Source organism: Cenococcum geophilum (assembly GCF_001692895.1).
Source record: "Cenococcum geophilum 1.58 unplaced genomic scaffold K441scaffold_18, whole genome shotgun sequence".
Lineage (NCBI taxonomy): Eukaryota > Fungi > Ascomycota > Dothideomycetes > Gloniales > Gloniaceae > Cenococcum > Cenococcum geophilum.
Window position 1 is genome coordinate 1,595,360 of NW_027137576.1, and position 7,407 is coordinate 1,602,766.

A 7,407-nucleotide genomic window follows, 5' to 3' on the forward strand; every position below is an offset into this window, starting at 1 on the left:
GAGATTTAGGAAGTTAGTAGTAACCCAGCTAAGTCCCCTACGGAGAGCTTAGGCCCTATACAGCTATAAAGGAAAGCTAGAAATATTAGATAATATACTAAACTAATAGATTAGAGGGATAACTTGCGGAAGATGGAATAGGAGCTAGGAAAGACTATAAACCCTAAACCGTAAAATACGGTCCGATAAACGGCCGTAAAGAAACCTACGGACCTCCTACTAGTTAATATTTACTGTATTGGCGCCGTAGGATTCTATTAGAACTTAGTTTAACCTAATACTATTGCCTTTACCACCAGCTTATATAAAATTAATTAAATAATTAAGGAAAAGGAAAGCGAGCTTAGTGGATAGAAAAGTAAGCTTATGGACGAGGAGCTAGTAGAATAGAAACTACCCTATTAATACTGGAAATTTAAGGACGTATTCTCTAAGGCAGCGTCCAATATACTCCCGCTTTACTAACTATATAACTATAAGATTAAGATTAAGCCAGACAAGGAAAATACCCTTAGCTTTAGCCCCCTCTACCAGTAGTCTACTACCGAATTATAGGCTATAAAGCAGTACCTTATTAATAACCTAGATAAGGGCTTTATTAAACCTAGTTAAGCCCCTTTTAACTTACCTATTCTCTTTACCAAAAAGCTAAACGGAGGACTCCGTTTTTGTATTAATTACCATAAACTAAATAATATAACCCGTAAGGACCGCTATCCGCTGCCCCTACTTAATAAGACTTTAGCCTAAATAAGTAGAGCTAAGGTTTTTATAAAGCTTAATATCTGCTAGGCCTTCCACTAAATTAAAATAGACCCTAGGTCTAAGGATCTTACTATATTTTAGACCCGTTACGAAACGTATAAATATAAGGTACTCCCTTTTAGACTAACTAACAGACTGGCTATGTACCAGCGGTATATAAATAATATACTCTTTAACTACCTTGACGACTTCTATACGGCCTACCTAGATAATATTATAATCTACTTTAAGAATAGGCTGGAACACGAAGAGCACGTCTATAAAGTCCTATAATGGCTCCGCGAGGCTAGCCTTTAGGCCGATATTAAGAAGTTAGAGTTTAGTATTAAGCGTATAAAGTACCTAGGGTTTATTATTAGTACGGATAGAATTAAGACTAACCCAGAGAAAACGGCCGTAATTACTTAGTGGGCACCCCCACGGACCGTAAAGGGGGTATAATTATTTCTAGGTTTCTGTAACTTCTACTAACGCTTTATTAAGGACTATAGCAAGATTTCTAGGCCTCTTAATCGCCTTACCCGAAAAGACTAGCCCTTCTACTTCAATATCGTATATAGGCAGGCCTTTAATAAGCTTAAGAAACGACTGGTCTCTGCTCCCTTACTCGCCTACTTTAACCTAGAACGGCCCTTAATGCTAGACATTAATACCTTAGATGGCGTAATAGCTGGTGTTTTCTCCTAGAAGCAACCGGACGGAGAATAGCACCCTATTATATACTATTTAAAGACTATAATAAACGCTAAGCTAAACTACCCTATCCACAATAAAAAAATACTAGCCATTATCTTTAGCTTTTAGTACTGGCGCATATAGCTAAAGGGGGCCCCTAAACCTATTTAGGTAGTTTTAGATCACTAGGCCTTAGAATATTTTATAATAATAAAGGCCCTTACGGCCCGGCAGGCGCGATAGGTGGACATCCTATCTTAGTTTAACTTCTTAATTATGTATAGGCTAGGCACTATAAACCGTGCGGACGCCCTTATAAGGCGTAGATAGGACCTAAATAACTAAGTAGCCGTAAAGATCTTATTATAGACCTAGACGCTACTATAACTAGAGTACCTTAACCCTTAGATACGGGCAGAACTAAATACAGACTCTTTAGATGCTAAGATATATCCTATTAACTTCACGGAACTTAACCTTATTGATAAACTACTGTAGGCAAACTGTACGGCCCCTTCCCTATAGAAGTTCTGCGAAAAGATAAAGGATGTTATAAGCCTATGGTCCCTTAAAAACGGACTACTTAAGTACTGTAAATAGCTGGTGGTAGTAGAGGAATAGAACTTACGGACTTAGATTATCGCTAAAGTATATACCTAGGTCTCTACGGCCTACCCTAAAAAGAATAAAACCCGTAAGATTATTAGTGACTAATACTACTGGCCTAGAATAGTTATGGATATTGACCATTATATACGGAACTGTAACGGCTGCTGTAGATCTATAATCCCTTAAGATAAGACCCTAGGACTATTAAAACCACTCTTAATACTAGAATACCCCTAGTAGTATATCTCTATAGATTTCTATAAGCTACCTATAGACCGTGACGGATATAATATAGTTATAATTCTAGTTAACTGTTTTAGTAAGCGCCTGTTCTTAATCCCCTGTTATAAGAATATTGATGCTAAAGAGGCGGCCTAACTGTATATTTACTACGTTTATTAAATTTACGGGTTACTAGATACTATTATATCTAATTATAGGCCGTAGTTTATATCGGCCTTCAAGAATAAGTTTACCCAGATCCTAGGTATTAAGCTAAAGCTCTTTATAATATACTACCCCTAGATAGACGGCTAGATAGAGATTGTAAATTAATATTTAGACCAGAGACTCTGGTCTTTTATTAACTACTTTTAGGATAACTGGGCTGAACTGCTACCCCTTATAGACTATGCCTAAGCGACCTTTGTTACAAACGCTTTAAGTACAATATTACAACTACTTGGAGAAAAGTCGGAGGAAGCTAGTTAGTTGATATAAGTACGGTCCAGGATAGAACCCGTGGAACTATGTGACGAGGAATAGTAAGCAGAGTCACGTGATGTAATTTATATAATCTGTGTAATCTGCGAGATCTATAATAGAGTAAATAGAGCAGGCAGAGCAGACAGAGTAACGACTTTCTTAGGAGTATGGTTGTGTATTTAAGGACCCTTAGTCCCTACCTAGATAGTTCCTTCCTTATAGTAATTCTTAGAATATAATTAAAGTTAATCTGTTAGGCAACCACTCCATTAGTTGTTATTACGTTATTAACTACTATCTTTGCATTTCCTACACACCTAGCCTATTAATAGAACCTACCGTAGTTACTGCTATAAGGTTCTATTATATAATCACTACTACGGTTATGGTATTAAATACAGGAAGTTAAACAACATGCCACTAAAAGCAGCCACTATAACGCCATTAACGGCGGCAACTACTTTAAGGTTAGGGGGTAACACTAGTATAGCAGACACTAACTCGCAACAACCTGTAATGGTAGGATAATTATAGGAAATAGTTAATTAGTTAACAGAAAATAATACAGCACTTAAAAATAAGATTAACGGGATAGGCGCAGTAAAGGTTAAGTTACTATTAATTAAAAGATTCTTAGGAGAGAGATCGAAGTTCAAAGAATTCCTTATATAAATGCACTTTAAGGTAGCATAGAAGGGAGTAAAGCTAGTAACACCTATAGATTAAATAGCGTATACAGGACTGTTCTTAATAGGAAGAGCACTTAAATAGTTTAAGCCTTACCTTATAGAAATATAGGTAAATAAAATAATAACTACAAACTAGGAGGTACGGTTTATATTTTTAAGCTAGGACGGATTTATGGAATAACTTATATAAATATTCGGAGACCTAGAGGCAATAACTATAGCGGAAAGAAAACTCTAAGACATTATACAGTAAACCTTAGTAATTAAGTATACGATATAGTTTCAAACATTAGCAATATAAGTTAAGTAGAATAATAGGGCGCTTATGGCACAGTATAAGTAAGGACTTAAGGCTAAAGTTTAGGACGTAATTATTCTAATAGAAGATACGAATACCCTAAGGGAACTAATAGATTAAGCGATAAAGATTAATAATAGGATTTACTAAAGGGAATAGACTAAGAAAGGTTAGGATAGAGTTCTATAGTTGTATAAGACGTAGAGTACGTAATAACCTAAGCTAAATTAGAAAATATGGTATAGCGTAGAGCTAATAGACCTAAGTGGTACTAAAGAAACCTATAAGAGATGGAGTAAGAAACTATAGAAACCTAGAGGTTAAGGATTAAGTAATTACAGGACTAAGGAGTATAGGCTAAACCAAGGATCTTAGCAGCAGAAGACATTTAAGCAGACTCTATAATAAAAGCAATAGTTTAAAGAGGGAGCTTATATAAATTGTAGAAAATAGGGTTATTTCGCCAGAGACTATAGAAGTAGTTAAAGTTATTACGCAGTAAAGAGAACTAGACTAGTAGTATGTAATATAAACGTATAAAGGGACAATAGTGTACTATAAGGAACAAAAGAATATTTAATTAAAAGTTTTGCATTTTATTATAATAACGCATACCAAATTTATAAAGACGCCAAGTATAGTGTAAGCTATTGGCTATAAGAGCTAGAGTTAAGAGGACTTAAAGGAACTAAAGAGTTAGATAAAGAACAAGATTAACTCTATAAACTAGATTAAGATATTATAGCAACATATAGATAAAAATTAGTAACAATAATAATAGAGTTGGAGTACTTATTAATTAATAGTAATAAGAATAGTAAAGGAACTAACTAGGGGTATTCAAACCTTAATAACGTAATAGAAGTAGAGACTAAGACCGCCATAGAGTAAGGTTTAGTAACGGGTATTATAATACCATTAGATACGGCATCCATCGCTTTATAAAACGGAAGGAGTAATATCTAGAGATAATTAAGCAAGCAGATAACTGCTAGTGCTAGCTTACCACTTAATAAAGGCAAAAGGCTAAAGGCTTAAGATTCTTAAGACGAGATAAGAGATAACTAAGACTCTTAAGATAAGATAAGGCATGCTTAAGGACCTATAATAGATAAAAACCGATAGGATAGAGTAACGGCTTAGTTTAGTAATATATAAATAAGCTTAGGACGAAGTTTCCTAAAGGTATAAAACTTTTAAAACGAGATAAGTAAGATCTAAGACTCTTAAGATAAGATAAGAACACTAAGTAAGCCTAGTTAGACTAAGGTTAAAGCTAAGCTTAAGTTAGAAGCAAGCTCAGGGTTAAAGAATTTAAGGGGTTAAGAATTTGAAGTATAAATTAGGACACCTATAAGTAAGAGGTAAGGAGCTTCTTTATAAATTAGAGAATCTATAGCGTAAACAGCAATTAGACTAGGAGATAGATATAGGGACTTAAAAGACTTACTAGGTAAACATAGTGTTTAACCTAAAGATTAAAAAGTTAATACGGCGATTAAGAAGCAAGAAAACTTTAAGGATTTAATTATAAGACGTAAACAATAAGAAACCATAGACGAGTTTAGAGCAAGAATTATCGCATAGTAAGAAAGGAAACTAGACATAAGATTTAGTATACTAGGTCGTATAAGGGACAAAGTACCTATATAAAGAATTACTAATAGGCTAAGAATAGGCATACTAAGAGCTAAGTGGCTTACTAAACTGGAAAATAAAGAGAATCTAGGGATTTCTACTAGGTTCGAAGAATGATACATAAAAGGCTGTTATAATGCAGTAATAAAAAGATACTTCTTTACGGACAGACTGTATATACTTTAGCAGCTATACTAAAAGTGGTATAGACAACGGCATAATAATAAGTGGGAAGATTTTTATATATAGTTAAATGAAAAAGTTATCTAAGACTACCTAATTACGGAAAAAGCGATAAATTATATTAAGGGAGCCTTAATTATAATATTAAAGGATCTAAAGGAATAATTAGAGGACTAGAGAAGCGAGAGGCGCGTCTTAGTACCTGTAAATAAAGTTATAACGTTTAGATTAGCATAATAAAGGTTTAAACTTAAGGATAAAGACGAGCTAAGAGTTGACCTAAAGCACCTAGCACACTATACGCTATTATGGATTGCATATATAGACAATATATATAAGATGCATAAAAATCTAAAGGAAAAGAACCGGAAATACCCTATAAGGATATACTAGATAATAGATAAACAATAGTATAGAAATGCTAAGTATATACATAGCTAGCATCTAGCAAAAGTCTAAAAGGAAGGAGATTTAATACTTTAACTAGGAAGATTCCTTATAGAAGAATACTTAGATGAATGATAATAGTAGGAATATCTAGAGAATACCTATCTATAGTATATTAAAGATAAAAAGCGAACTAGGTATTAGCTAAAGAATAAGCCAAGTATAATAGGATTAAGTAGCTAATAGTTAGGAAAAGTAAAGGCCTATAGGACTAGGGGGAGCTAGTAGTAGAGCCTTAGACCCTTAAAGGAATTTAAGGACAACACTTAAACCTAAGAGTTAATTAGTAAGATTAATAGTTTAAAGTGTTAGTAGATAGTAGAGTAATATAAAACTATATCTTACTAGTAGTAGTTAAAAGAATAGGGCTATTATATAGGCAAAAAGAGCACCCTTATCTATTAGTAACAATTTTAGGAGATCTAATAGCCTACGGAGGAGGCATTATTAATCTTAAAATAGGACTAATTTAGATAACCATTAAAGGGAGATAGGTTAAGATATCTTTTGATATATTACTATTAGGGAATAATAAGGCAGTATTAGGAATGCCTTAGTTATAGGAATATAATCTAAAGATTAATTGGGTTATAGGTTAGGTTAATATTAGAGATATATAACAATATAAGATACAATAATAAACCAAGTTAGTATAGTACTAAGTTGGAGCAATATATAAGGAGACTAATTAGGGATTAAGCTATATACTAAAGAGATACCATAAGTATGGCAAGAAGCTATAGTTACTAGAAAGTAAAAAGCTGTTAGATTATATAGTATAGGACTATAAGATAGAGTTAGAACTAGGAATAAGTCTAAGGTTTTACCTAACTTATAAGTTAACGGAAAAAGAGTTATAGGCACTTAAGGAGTTTGTTTAGGAAAATCTTCGAAAAGGATACATTAAACTATTATAGTTATTAGCGGGATATCTAGTACTATTTATACTAAAGAAGAATGGAAAACTTAGGCTATGTATTAACTATAGATAGTTAAACAGCATTACTAGAAAGGATAGGTATCCTTTACCCTTAATTAGCGAAATCTAAGATAGGATTGGTAACGCGTAAATCTTTATAAAGATAGATCTAAGATAGGCGTACTATTAGATTAGAATTAAGGAAGGTAACGAATAAAAGGCAGCCTTTAGGTTAAAGGAAGGACTATATAAACTATTAATTATACAATTTGGGCTTATAAACGCACTAGTAACATTTTAGAAGCGTATTAATAATATATTAAGAGAACACTTAGATGAATTTATTATGGTATACCTTAATAATATTATTATCTACTTAATAAGTAAGGAAGAATATAGAGAATACGTTAAATGGGTCTTAAAGAGACTATAAGAAGAACAGATACTAGTAGCAATTAAGAAATACAAATTCTTTACCA